Consider the following 15,747-nt stretch of genomic DNA (forward strand, 5'->3'; position numbering starts at 1 on the left):
AACACGGTAGAATTAAGGAGTGACAAAAACATTGGACTTTATGTCTAAAGACATGGGATTAATTTTATGATTTACCAGTTAGTATGTATTTGAACTTCCAAATTAATATCCCTTAGCCTATTACAACTCTGTAAAATAAAAATAAAAATACTTATGTGACTGTAGAGATCAGATGAAATTTATATGTGGAAATATTTTGTAAACTGTATATTGTATTAACTAAGTTGTGGAAGTTGTTTTTCTTGTCATGAATGAATAAGAATCCTTAGAATGTAAAATCACACAAGCATCAAGCAGCTCTTGGAATATGAATTATTTCAGGGAAATAAAGAAGATTACTACTTTATCTAAAATGCCTCACATATTGCTCAATTGCATAGTGTCTCATTTGTAAGAAAACCAGATGAGAGATCTAAAATTAATTTGCAACATGTGCATTGAATTGATACCAGTGAGAGGAACTATAATGTAGTAGGATTGGCTGTGGACTCACCTCAGACACATCTGTGTCCTCTTCTCATCTCCTAGCCCGGCTTCTGTGTGTCAGATGCGGGGCTGCCTATGAAAGGAGAGCCTTTGCTTTTCTGGCTACTTTTTCTTGTGACATGGTGGTTTCGTCCTCCTCAGAATGGTTAAGCTGTGGCTGGCATTATTTAACTTTAGGTTTCTCCTTTCATCAGGGACCCTGAGCACCTAATGGTGCCTAAGTTGTATCCCCTGGAGCTCTGCCTGTCAGGAGTTTAGGAGATGTAATTCAAGGGATGGAAGGAAGGAAGGAAGAAAGGAAGAAGCAGATGCCCATGTGGTACCATTACACTCACATAAGACAGTTTCATTGAGATTGGGTACCACATAAGAATCACTGTTCTTTTCATTTTTGTCTTAAAAGTCTAAATGAGCCTTTAGAATCACAGAAAAGACCTTAGAGGCTGTAATTTTTTAAATTAAACCTATCATTTCCAATAAAGGAGTGAGATATACTTGTTTTAAAATTTCAGTATCTCATGACTTTTCCATTTACTGGCTATGTGACTTTATGCAAGATATTTTCCCCTGAGTATTAATGTTATTTTTAATATTCTTTGAAGCCTCAGAGATGCATTTCAAAATATTTAAAATAATATTTTGAAGAGACCCACATGTAATGTTTCTCTTTAGAAGAAAATACTTAAAAGAAAGTTATAATCTCAAAAATGCCAAAGAAATACTTTTTACTTGCATACAGCTTTTTCATCTGCATATTCTAGTTACATGTGCCTAGATACAAGGTTTTCCCCATTTAATGATTTTCCTTGCCAGTGCTTCCTCAAATAGTAATTTATATTTCCGTGGAGTAAGAAACTTTTGTGAATGTATGTTTGTGTGTGGACACATATGTAGAATTATGGAGGAGGATATTAAGATCAATAGTAAGAAAGACCAATTTACAAAGCCCTGACTCATTTTGTTTTATACATCTATCTATATAGCTCTATAAAGTAAACCATTTGTAATTTTATATGAAACCATATGCTTTTATCATATGACTAACCACAAAGGATTATTGATAAGGCACATTTGTATTCATTCAATTGACATTGATGGAGTACATAGTGTGTACCAGCCATGGAACAATAATGAGGACATGAAGATGATAAGATCCACACCCTCAAAGAACATTGAATCTATGGGATAGAGAAATACATACTTAAATACCTTGACTATCATGAAACAAGATGGTCTTATAGCTCAAAATAGGTCAATGAGCTATGAGAATACACAGCAGGAGAATTTCTCCAGTCCCTTAGGAGAGAGCAAACAAAGCTTCCAGGATGATGCTCCAGCTGAGTCAAGAGAGGTGCAAATGTACAAGGTGCAAATGCTTGAAAGATTACATTTTTTTTCAGGGATTTATTCAATGTATTTCAATATGATTAGAATATCAGTATTTGGTGTATACATTTCAGTATGACTAAAATGTAGGCTCCAAGGCAAATGTGGCTAAGAGATGAGGCTGCAGCCACTGGCTGTGCTCAGAAGTTGATATTTTATTTTGAAGGCTGTAGGAATATGATGAGCTGTTTTAAGCAGTGTTGGAAATGAGAAATACTTGATAAGCTCTGCATTTCACAAAGATCACCCTGGTAATATTGTGGTAGAAATACTGAATGTGAATAAACTGGGGGCAGAGAGAAGAGGTGGGCAGGTGATGTAAATGGAAAGGTTCTAGGCGTAAGTATCAGGAACTGTGCAGGGGAAGAGCATCTGACAGAACCAGGAAACCTTTGGTGGGTGAACTCATTGGGTTTGGCAATCAATTACACGCAAGGAGTAGGGGAGAAGGGAAAGACCAAGCATAATTCCTGGATTCTGAATTAGGCAACATGGTGGTTCCATTGACTGAAAAGGGAGGAGGTTTGGAGAGATGATAAAAAGTATTGAATAAACCCGTGGGGACTAAGGTGATCCTTGAAGAAGTAGAGAGAGAAGTGAAAAAGGCATTTCCTGGGGCTGGATATTTTGGAGAAACATCTAGTTTGGAAGAAAAGATCTGTGCTTTAGCAACCCAGTGTGAATTGAAATCTAAAAACTAGATGGGTTCACCCAGGAAGATAAAACACAGAAAGAGGAAAAGAAGGACAAAGATGGAACTCTGAGACACATTATCTTTTAAGAGGTAGCTGGAAGAAACTGAATTTGTGCAGGAGGTTAAGAAGTGGCTGCAGATGTGGATGAAAAAATAGATGTGGGTGGGGGGGAAAATTGCGTTGTGGAAGCCTTCCAGGAGACAATTTGCAAGAGAATTTCGGTTCATATTTCTACATATTCCAGGGAAATAAAATAAGATCAAGGCTGGAATGTGTTTATTTTATTAGGAAAAATGGGGTTACTCATCAAGCTTTTGAAAAAAAAATTTCCCTGGAGTGGTAGGGATAGACATCACATCGCAATGAGGTAAGGGCAGAATGGAAAGGAGGAAATGTAGACAATTTGCAAAGTTGGCTAAAGAGGAAATTAGAGAGATTGGAGGATGGCTAGAAGACCCTGGAAATTAGACCCAACATTTGATTTTTTAATAATAGGAGAGAGATTTCTATGTATTTATATGTGAAAGGAAAGGAAGCAGTAAAGAGAGTTGGGGACACAGAAAAGAAAGAACATATTATGAGGTTTCTAAGGGAAGAAATAAGATTTAGGATAGAGTTCGAAAGATTATGTTTGACTTGATATAAGATCAACTTTCTTGTGAGACTGGAGAGAGATGATAAGAGCTGGTGGAGATGCAGCTATTTATTGATGGATAGGGATGGGCTAAATTGAATGATGACCTATACCTTGGGGAGTTCAGAAACAGCTCCTCTGTGATAAAAAAAATAAAATAAAATGGCAATATTTCTGTGGATTTTTAAACATATTCACATGGATTCTGATGATCTCTATGACATTGAAATGGTATACTAAAAATATAAAATGATTTGTCCTAACAAGAGTCATGTGGGGAAAGATATTGCTACATTTTTTTTCAATTCTTTTTTTGTTGCTATGAATGTCAATGTTTGGTACCTTGCTATGGTACATGTTTACATATAAATATGACAAGAAAACTAGAGTGAGCAACTGGAACATTTCCAGCAGTTGAAGATGATCTGAGAATCAAGTCTATTTATTTAACAAAGTGAGTGCATGATCGTCAGGACCTAGAAGAGACTGGAAATTGCAGAATAACTAGAGTTCAGAGTCTCTCATAATGTTGAGCTTCAAAAAAATGTATTTTTGATATTATCTCTAGGATGTCACATACTCAGTGATTGGGATTTCTAGAGCATACATATAATTAATTTGTTAAATGTAAACCTTTAAAATACATCAGTCTGTAGCCATATTTTGGCAATTCTTTATTCTGCATCTGGGAACTTTGAAAAAATGGGAATGGCCTTGATTTTACTTGCCCACTGAGATGCCCTAGTGCTTAGGTGGTAATGATAAATCTTAGAAGCATAATAGAGGAATCTTTCATCTCAATGATAAATCTTAGAAGCATAATAGAGGAATCTTTCATCTCAAATATTTGGATTTTTTTAAATTATTTTTATTTGAGGAGTATAGTAGAAACAGAAGAAAAAAGAATGTTTGTTGATAGAGTCTGTCCATGTATTTGCTGACATATCAGTTGATAGGAAATTAAGACTAATCCATTGTGAAACTGGTTAAGATAGTAAATCTAGATAACCATTTAATAGAGATATCACACTAAATCAATGATTAGACATCACTATATGTTGCACATTTCTGAATTAGTTAATTGTTTACTATCAACTGAACAAGGAATGATTTTTATAAGCAAAAAACTACCCATACAGAATTCTACTATCTAGATGTCTTACTTATGAAAATTCTACTGAAAGCTAGAAGCAAACAAAATATGCATTCTGAATGACTTAAAATAGGAATATACGACATATTTTCAGCCCTAAGTTTGCCAGACAATTTCAATTTAATATTCTGGCATACTTGATAGAAGATTGTTGAATCAAAAATAAGTAACATTAAATTTGATAATCTTTACTCTATATTGAGTAGTACATTATGTGGCTTTTAGTATCCATTTTTTTTCCAAAAATTTCATCTTTTTGCTTCAATATAAATGAAAAGCTTAATAAGAAATATACAGTGTTTCCACCCTACTATCTTGAGCATCCAATATGTTTTGTTCTTTAGTCCCATACACTTTCCTCAAGTCTGTACTTTTTTGTCCCACACCAGCCCTAAACCATTTTATACAATAATGAAACAGCAAGCTCTTTGTTGAAAAATAGTGTTTTCATTCATCAAGAAATGCTATTCTTTCCAAGATGTGAACATCGCATTCAAAGCACCACCTCTCCTCTAAAGGAATTATGAAGGGAACTATTTTTAATGTGGCAGCAGGAAGATTGGAATATTTCATCAAAATAAGGAAGTTATAATTAGGCAACTCCAAACACTCAGGGAGCATGACATTGAACTTTCAAAAGGCGATGTTTCTCTAGCTATCTGGAACTTCTGGTGTACATTTGTGTTGTTCCTGAGAGCAATTTAATTAGTCCATTATGGCAACTTAGTCCTCCTGCAATTCAAAAGTTAAATTCAGAAATGACTTTCCATACGTTCTTACCTCTGAAAGGTTAAGAAACCCAGTTAAAAAGTTAATATAGATTCCAGGTTGGCAAATCTTTTGATAAAGTTGCTAAATATTTCCTACCTTTAAAAGTTCCATAAAATAAAAACAGGATAAAACAAAATGAACATCAATGCTTTAAAGGATAAAGGGGGAAGGTTTAAAACTAACTAAATCTGTCCCTATTAAGTAATTAGTATACAGTGCTAATAATAATAAAAAGTTTAGTCAAATGTAATATGTGAAACTTTATTGGATGCTGGCTTAAAAGAAACATAAAACATTTTCGGACAATTGGAGAAGATCGACTATAGACTGGATATTAGATGACATTAAGAAAGTATTGTCCATTTTCTGAGATGTAAAAGTAGTACAATTTTATAAGAAAATGGCTTTATTCCTAAGAGTGCGTGATGAGGTATTCATGGTAAGGAGAAAAAGGATGAACAACTGGACATTTTTCCTATTTCACTGCATTCATTGATTACAAGATGTACTATTATTGCTTAATAACTAAGGGAGAAAAATGCTGTCAATAAAAATGATACCATATGCTTTCATGCCACTGTGCATTTTATTTTTTATTGATAGAGCTTTTTAAGTCATTTATGACAGTTTGTAAAATTATCTATCTCTTTGTATATACCTAGAAAATGAAAGCGTAAAACCAAAACTGGTTAGATTTTCCTCAAGCTTCTTCACATTCAGCATCTGACTCTTCTGGTTCCTATTTGGACAAACTGCCATTCACATCCATGTCATTTGTCCTGATAGCATTCTCTGTACCACTAGGAAAATCGATGTTGTAGCATTTATTCAAAGAGTGCTTCACTTTTTACTCTGGGACTTTCTTCCAAGCTGTAGACACTCATTTTGCAAGAGTTGAGGGTAGTGTTTTTGATGCTCACTCTTGGTTAGGTAATAACCAGGTCCTCGATGCCATGTGGCAGCAGCAATTACAAGATACCTTTAATTTAGGACATAACCCAATTTTAGAAATGTTCAAACTGTGGAACAATATGTATGTATGTTTTAGAATAGACGAAACTTGGTATCTTTAGTTCAACTCAGACCCCTGGCCATAGTTAAAGCTCATTTATTAAATTTTATTTTACTCTTAATTATACTTAATATGTTTATCTGTTTTTTAAAGCCATAGCTTATTATTAAAAGGAATAAATTTAGAATTGAAAAGAATAAAATTATTCGCATATGGTTTTATAGTTTGAAAATTGTTTTTACGTTTCCCAGCTAATTCAATTTTCCAACAAATTAAATTCTTGCTGGGTACTATTACTGTTGGGTACTCCTGGATACTATTTGAGTGCTTGTATACTATTATTCATCTGCATGCCTACTTTACAGATGATTAAATGTTTGGATTGTGAACACTAGTAAATGCATGAATGTGAATTTAAATGCAAGCTGCATGATGATAACACTCATGCTTTTTCTACCCACTCTTCCACTGGTGAGGAGATAGTGAGGATAAGAGAAATGCTAGCATTAGGAGGCAATGGCCAGAGCTAGACAGCCTCACAGAAACACAGACCAGAGGACAATAAGTAAATAAAAGAGCTCTGAAATAGAGTACTCTAGAGAAATAAGTATTGCAGTAAAAATTGTTAGGTCCCCATAGTATTAGTGGATGTCCATGGTGTTGATTTGAGGCCTTGAGAAAAAGTTATCCAGTGTGACTTATATTTGCTTATAGTTTCTGGGGCTAACATATATCCAAAACATTAATAAATTTGCATTTATTTTATTTTTATTTATTCTTTTTTTTTTTTTTTTTTTTTGGTCTTTTTGCCATTTTTTGAGCCGCTCCTGTGGCATATGGAGGTTCCCAGGCTAGGGGTCGAATTGGAGCTGTATCCGCTGGCCTATGCCACAGCCACAGCAACTCGGGATCCGAGCCTCGTCTGCGACCTACACCACAGCTCATGGCAATGCCGGATCCTTAACCCAAGGCCAGGGACCGAACCCACAACCTCATGGTTCCTAGTTGGATTAGTTAACCACTGAGCCACGGCGAGAACTCCCTGCATGTATTTTAGATAATTGCACTAGAGTAACTGTGATTTTGACACCCAAACTAAACTTTGCTACTAGTTTGTTGATTATTAATATAATATATGTTTTATTAATGATTTAGAACATCCAGGAAGGTAAGAAGATTCAAGAAAGAAAGAGTAAAAATTAAATTAAAAATACCCTACAGGAGTTCCCTGGTAGCCTAGCGGGTTGAGGATCCAGCATTCTCACTACTGGGGCATGGGTTCAATCCACATGCCACAAGCATGGCCAAAATAAATAAATAAAATAAAAAATAAAAATTAAGAAGACCCAAAAATCCAAACATCTAGATAAATCATTATTAAAATTTGGCATGTCCTTGCAGAATATTTTTTTTTTGGTGCATTCAAAAATATAACCAATATATTGAAAGGTTTAGTAATCTGCATTCTCCCTAGGCATAATTGTAATCATTACATAGTATTACAATTTAAATAATAATAACTAATGTTTTAAGTGACTACGTTGCAAAAAATAATGAAGTTATCATTTGACATTCAGAAAGCAAGACTGTGGAGTTCTCGTTGTGAAGCAGGGAGCTAAGATCCTGACATAGTGTCTGTCAGGATGTGGGGTTGATCCCTGGCCTCACTCAGTGGGTTAAGGATCTGGCATTGGTGCAAGCCATGGCTGGGATCTGGAGTTCTTGTGGCTGTGGTGTAGGCCGGCAGCTGCAGACTGCAGCTCTAATTTGGACCCCTAACCCTGGAAACTCCATATGCTGCCAGTGATGCCATAAAAAGACAAGAAAGAAAGAAAGAAAGAGAGAGAGAGAGAGAGAGAGAGAGAGAGAGAGAAGGAAGGAAGGATGGAAGGAGGGAAGGAAGGAAGGAAAATACGACCTATTTTCCTACTGCCTCCTTTAAAACCCAAGTGTAAAAAAGTTTAAATTCACTAGGAGTCAGATGAGTGAACAGTTCACTTGGAATTTACTTATTTTGTGGGGAAGGCACAGGCTGGAATGTTAGAAAGACCTGCTTAAGGACTCTGTCCTGTGACCTGATGTCATATATATATATATCCCTGGAGGATATTATAATCATGAAACCTGTCTCTCCTTTGGTAAAATCTGGCCTGTTTCTCTGATGCTCTGCTTGTCATCTGTTTAAAGCAAGGATGAAACATTTCTTTGGAGCCAATTTTCTGCTAGCTCAGGGCTATCAACATTCAGTGCTTTGGGGAATCACTTCAAAAAGTTGTCTGTGAACTACTTTGTTTGCCTCATCATTAGAATTGTAGATGTTAATCTTATATTTTGGTGTTTTGTTTTATACACCTGCCAAAGTAATTCAGTATACTTGGATTCAGTTTAGAGTCTGACATCCTTGAGTTTGATGTTTGAAACCATGGTGGGGGGCGAGATTTACATTTTAGTAATATTATCTCCATAGAAACACCTCGAAATCTTCTAAAATCATCTTTAGTGTGTAGTTATTTTATCTGAGCTATCCAAGGGGTAGAGAGTAAAGGCATATGAAAGCCTTTTGTAAAAGGGTTAGAGTACACTTTTGCTGCCTAATCTCTGTTTCAAGTACAATCTTTCTCAAAGTCATTACCTCCAAGTTTCTCTGCCAAGTCTTCCATCAGAAGATGTAAGATTTCCTGCTAAAAACTGTCTTTTGCATTTCCTCTAATCTGTCTCGTAGATGTGTATATGCTGAGATGTCAGAAGCCTTTATATATCATTTCTCTGTTGGAGGAATTTTCCTCAGTTAAATGTGTGTCCCTATTCTCAATTCAAAATCCAGAAATGTATTGTCCTTGTCTTCCTTGCAGCAGGACACGGGCATGTGACCTAGACCCTCCCAACTCAGAAATACCCTCACAAGAGAGCAGCCTGGGGAAGCATTCACCTGTGGGCATTATTTTCAGGTGAGCCTGGGGACCAAGATGTCTGGCCTCTGAAGACAGCAGGGTTCAGGCTCTGGATCCAGGGTCCAGGACAGCTGAGTACACGTCCCTATGGAAAATAATAGTGGGGTCGGCGGAAGCAGTCCCTGGACTTTGTTCTTATTGCAGACACCCAGCTCTGACCCAATCTCCACTTCAGATATATTTTGAGCCACCTAATGGGCAAAGCAGATTCCCCTTCCCCTTAAGATGAAAGGAAATTTGTGGTTTGCAATTCTAAATCCCGAGAAACATACCCTATCCCATTCCCCACTGTGCTTCACCCATTGTCTCTCCAGTGTAGGCGCAGTGTCTTATTTCTCTTGATCTTTTTCCTCATCTTTATCCACCATCACAACTAGCACTGTTTCACAGGTGTACACATCCATCAACTCTATAATTGGTTTTTGAGTCAAATTGAATTACCTTAAAACAGCACCAGGCAGAGGTAAGAATTGTTTACCTTCCTCTTATGAACAAAAGAGGCTTTCTCCTACACTCTTCGCAAATAATACTTAATATTTGTTTTGAGAGCAAAATTTGTATCTCTGTTAATGTGAATGCAGATTTTCTTTTCTTTTCTTTCTCCCTTCCTTCTTTCTCTTTCTTTCTTTCTTTCCTTCTTTCTTTCTCTTTCTTTCATGGCTGCATCTGTGGCATGTGGAAGTTCCCAGGCCAAGGATTGAACATGTGCCACTGCTGTGACCCAAACAGCTGCAGCGACAATGGCTGGATCCTTTAACTTGCTGTGCCACAAGATTTTCTGGACAGGGCTGGTAGAGGAAAACTGGACCAGACAGGTTTACTGATTTGCAAATGTGAAGAGGAAATCCATCCATATGATTTTCAGAACCCAAGCGAAAATGAAGTATAGCAACTGTGATTAAATCTTTCTATTGAACGGTCAGATTTTGCTTGCCCTGGTCTAAGTCAATGTGATGTAATGGATATACGGAAAATAAATTGAAACACTTGTGTTCAACTCCTGCTCCTTTCCTTAGCTCTGTGATCTTGCATAAGTTATGACTTTTGAAACTTGGCTTTATTCATTTTTAAATGAGATTTCCCCCCCCGCCCAGGGTCAAATCTGAGGCGTATAGAGGTTCCCAAGTGAGGGGTCAAATTAGAGCTACAGCTGCCGGTCTATGCCACAGCCACAGCAATGCCAGATTGAGCCTCTTCTGCAACCTACACCACAGCTCAAAACAACGCTTGATCCTTAACCCACTGATTGAGATGGGGGATCGAACCTGCATCCTATTGGATGCTAGTCAGATTTGTTTCCACTGAGCCCTGATGGGAACTCCTTAAATGAGATCGTTAACACACTGTCCACCTTAAAAACTTGTTATGCGGGTAGGAGAATGAAATTGTTAGCATAGGATAATGCTTTATTACTTCTAGTAAGGATTATAAAAATTATTATTCTTAGTGTTTTTATTTTTTCTTCTAGAATATTGTTCTTCTATTGAAAACTTTCTAAGTACTCCAGAACATTTGAGATTAAAGTAAGAAACATATGTTGAATATCTGCTTCCTTAAATATAATTTTTCCATTTTCATGGGTTTTATTGAAATGAATACATAATATACTTATACTTTGGAGAGTATTAAAACTTTAAAAAATGTGTCTATATATGATAATTAAATAAGAGAACGTTTCTGTTACGATTTTTGAGCCACAAGGGAAAGATACTCGAGTGTAGCCGACATAACCACCCCAAAAGGAATTATCCTTTTCTCTTTTCATGGAACTGGGAAGTTGAAGGACAAATTTTCAGGCATAGCTGGATTCAGGTACCTAAATACTGTCATCAGAAGGCTTTCAAATTCGGATTTCTCTAAGTTGGTTTGCATCTGGACTCTTTGAGTGTGAGGGCAAAGTTGACTACTGGAATCTCTATACTTATGTTTAGCAACCCCAAGAGACAGGTGTGGCTTTTCCAGACATGGCCAGCAAAGTTCCACGTGTCCTATATCTGATCCATTCACTGTATTCAGGAGAATGTGGCGGTGTTGGAGAGCACTGTCCAAATCTGGATCACATGCCTACTCCTGTTGCTGGTACAGTCAACAATCTTTGAACCTCAGGGATTGAGAATGGGTGGGAGAAAACACTCAAACGAAGAGACTAAACAGAAAAATTATGCCCACTTCACACATTTTCTTTCTTTTTTGTGGGGGGAGGGCCTGAACCCACAGCATATGGAATTTTCAGGCTAGGGGTCTCATCAGAGCTGCAGCTGCCAACCTATGCCACAGCCACAGCAATGCCAGATCTGAGCCACATCTGTGACCTACACCACAGCTCATGGTAATGTCAGATCCTTAACCCACTGATCAAGGACAGGAATGGAACCCGATTCCTTGTGGATACTAGTCAGTTTGGTTACCACTGAGCCACAATAGGAACTGCATTGCTTCATACATTTTGAGAAGCAACCAAGGCCAATGTATTAAGAAATGGTGCTTAAATTTGCTTCAGTGAAGTGTTGTTCTCTATTGCTTTTCTGTCTAATTTAGGCAACTTAGACACTCTGTTATCTCGAGACAGGTTGTTTTGCAACATTACCAAGGATATGAATGATGCTAGGGTGCCCATGTTATCATCAAGGTGGACAGATGCCTAAAGAGTATTTCTAAGATGGCCAAAAAGAGACAAACAATAAAGTGGTTTGCGAGAAGAAAATGCTGCAGAATACGACCATTTGGAGCTTGCTCTTGTGAATTTTTAATAAAAGGCACCCAGAAAGCAGAGCTGTCATGCCTTCATTAAGCGTGATGTGGAGGCTGCTATTAAACAGGCCACACATTCCAAGTGGACATAGTGCACCACAGGGCAGAAAGGGCTCAGAGTGTATTAGCTTTCAGTACAATGCTTCCTTCTCATAATACATAGTAAAAGTGAAACACAGGATTCTCTAATACCAAAAGCAGATATGCAGAAGTGAGCAGAGACGTTATTTAGAATTGGAGCATTTAAGTCCCAATCCCAGTTCTGCCAAGAACTTGGCATGTATCTTAAGGCAGTTCCTTTTCTATCTTGACCTTCATTTCTTCGTCCATAAATTCAAGGACTTGAATGTGATGATAACAAAGAACACTTCCTGCCCATTAACTTTATCCTACTAGTTCTAGGTTTTTATTCTTTTGTAAATTTAATTTTTTAATATAGGTAATACATTCTCATGATTCAAAATGCAAAATAACATAAAAAGAACACTGTGGAAACCTCATCCTCACAGCCCTGCCATATCTAGCATGTTCTGTACTAATCTCCACTTTTATTAATTTCTTTGATATCTTTCCAGAGCTTCTTTTGTAAATTTTTAAATGGAATTATAGTCAATTCATAGGGATATTAGTTTCTTAATCCCGTATCCCTATCCAGAGTTTCCTTGTGAAAATTCAAGTAAATACATATTCGTCCTCCTGTTCAGTTTTTCACATAGAAGTTAGTATACACCTTTACTCCCGCTGAATATATTGTGGGGCTCTTTTCATACCACTATATAAGTCACTTCTTCATTCTTGATTTAGCCTCCTGAATTCCATTATTTCCAATATTTTGTTCTTAGAAATAATGCTATGCATGCAGATAGACCTGTAAGATTAAGACCAGGTCTAAAGTAACTCATACTCAACCTGAATACTGTGGGAGGGCCTATTTCTTTACAGGGTCACCAACAGAGTATGTCGAAACACACTTAGACTTTGCTAATCTGATTGATTAAAAAATCTTAGTACAGTTTTCCATTTTAATTTTATTACAAATAAATATTCAGCAGATTGACTACTAGCAGGCCTGTGTGAGGAACTCTGTTGATCTGCTTCCCAGAGAAACTGCGGAAATTATGAAAAGCAACTACTTAAAGCCTCTGGAAATGGTCCTAAGGGCAAGAAGTAAATGAAAAAAAAAAAATCTATTTGAGAAAGTCTATAAGAATTGGGAAAAGCCAGTAACTTTGGTGTCTGAACTTCTTCTCTACACCCTCTCTGCTCAGGGAGGTGGAGAATTCACTTCAGAGGGATACAGCCAAGAGCACAGGGCTCCTTCTCCCCTCCACCCGGCCCCCCAGCTCCCACCAAGAGATTTCTTCCTGGAAGGAGCAGGACTTCAGCCGTCCTCATTCTGCCTCTATACCTACAGCTGAAGCTAAGTCCTGGGCAAGTTGGGTTAAGAAATGAGGGTTTTCATTTCCTGTTCAGTCCCTTCTTGTGAAAAGGAAGTTCTGCTTGGATGCACTATGCTGAAATACTAGGACCCTAATTGCCCTCGCCCAGGCTTGTGGGAGGGTGGTTAGGTGTCAATAGCGGGAAGCCAAGAGATTATCTCAGGCTCTTTACCGCCCCCCTCACCCACTTATGGGACTCAGCTCCTGTGGTGGAGTTTTCACTCAAAGAGAACCTTGCCATCATTGTGCCTGCTGACAGCTCCAGAGCCCTGGCATAGACACTGTGCCTGGGAGAAGCAGCAGCTCATAAAACATATAACTCCTACTCAATTTTCAAAGGAACTAACTTCATTTACAATAGAGATGGAGAAGTTCAAGCCTAAGAGCCCTCTCAGGAATAGTGGAGGCTTTGGTGAAAGACAATTTGGAGGAGCTATGTGGATTTAATGAAGAAAATCTAGACAGTAGACTGGCTGGTTTTTAGGAGAGAACCATGAAAAACGCAGCTGGGAGGAGTCCTTCTGAGGTCAGAACAAATATCAAGCACAGACCCTAGAAACTATTCCTTTAAAGGATTCACATTTGATTGGATTAGTTTGTAAGGCAATTTATGCACCCGGGCATTGTTGAAAATAGTAGAAAAATTAGTGGACAATTGGTGGCATTTAACAGCTGGATATTGTCTGGGAGAGAGGAAGAGTTTAACAAATACTACCGTTGTCTCAGAGTGACTGTGGACAAACCCAAAGCTGTGCCTCCTTGAGAAGTTACACCAGAGGCTTAGTACGGTGGGGATGAGTGCAAGGAATAGACTTCACCAAAGTAATCCATTTAGTCAGCAATAAAATAAATAAGCCACTGAGAGGAGAGCCTGGAGCTCAGCATTACTATATTATTGAAAATGTCTAGTTTCTGACAAAAATTCTGTGTGTGCAAAGAAATAGGAAATTTTCCAGCCTGCTGCCCTGGAGAATTCAGACCTTTCTGCAGAGAAGATACAGAAATATATACTTATTACCATGTAAAAAGATGCTTGGTAGCATTAGTCATAGGGAAGCAAATCAAAGCCACAATGAGCACAATGAGTTAATATATCATACCTACTATAATGGCTAGAATCAAAAAGTCTGAAAAAAACGAGTGTTGTCAAAGATGTGGAGAAATTGGAACCTTCACAGGCTACAAGTGGGAATATAAGCTGGTCTAGTCACATTGGAAAACAGATTAGCCTTTCTCAAAAGATTAAACAGTGTTATTATATGACTCAATATTCTACTTCTAGGTACACACCCAAGAGAAATAAAAACACAAATGCAAATGGTCATAATAATAGCCAACAGGTAGAAACAACCTTATGTTTATCAGTGAAAAAATGAATACATAAATTGTGGTATATACACACAATGGAATATTATTTGACCATAAAAGTGAAGAATTGATGTGTTATAACATGGATGAATCTTGAAAACATTACACTAAATGAAACAGGCTGGTCACAAAAGAGTACTTATTGTACAATATGTTACATGTTAGATGATTCCATTATATGAAAGTATAAATGAAATATGGAATGGCTAAATTTACAAAATCTTAAAGTAGATTAATGGTTGCTTAGTGTTACAGAGGAGGTTTGCAGATTAAAGAATAGTGGGTAATAGCTGAAGCATATGGACTTTCTTTTGGAAATGATGAAAATATTCTAAAATCTTTCTTTTGGTGATGGTTGCACGTATCTGTGAACAAGCTAAAAACTATGAATCACATGTGCCAAATGGCTGAATCGTGTGGTATGTGAATTATATCTCAATAAAGCTGTTAAAAATGCAAAAAAAAAAAAATCCAAAACAGAGCAGTGTTTAGAATCTTTTCATATATTTCCTTTCAATGAATTATTTATTCATGCTGATGGCCATTTTTCTTTTTTGCTGTCTTTTTTTTTTTTTTTTTTTTTTGCCTTTTCTAATTAATTCTAGGCAATCCTTTTTTACCTAGGAGATTAGCTCTATCTGGATATGAGCTGCAAAAATTTTTTTTGTCATGCCTTTTGACTTTATTTTTGTTTTTCTCTCCAGAAAAAAGCTTGTTATTTTACGCAGGTATATTAATCTATCATTATTATTATTATTATCATCTATGTTTTTTAAGGCCATACCTGCAGCATATGGAAGTTCCTGGGCTAGGGGACTAATGGGAGCTGCATCTGAGACCTACGCCACAGCCACAGCAACACCAGGGGCAAGTGCAACCCACACTGCAGCTTGTGGCAGCGCTGGATCCTTAACCCACTGAGTGAGGCCAGGGATTGAACCTGAATCCTCACAGACGGTATGTCAGATTCTTAACCCACTGAGCCACAACAGGAACTCCAATCTATCATTATTTTATGGCTTCTAGATGAGAGTCATACACAGGCCTGTTCTACTCCAGCACAGTAAAATAATTCTTCAGTATTTATTCCTGATTCATCTA

The sequence above is a fragment of the Sus scrofa genome, chromosome 13 (assembly GCF_000003025.6).
Source record: "Sus scrofa isolate TJ Tabasco breed Duroc chromosome 13, Sscrofa11.1, whole genome shotgun sequence".
In the NCBI taxonomy this organism is placed as follows: Eukaryota; Metazoa; Chordata; class Mammalia; order Artiodactyla; family Suidae; genus Sus; species Sus scrofa.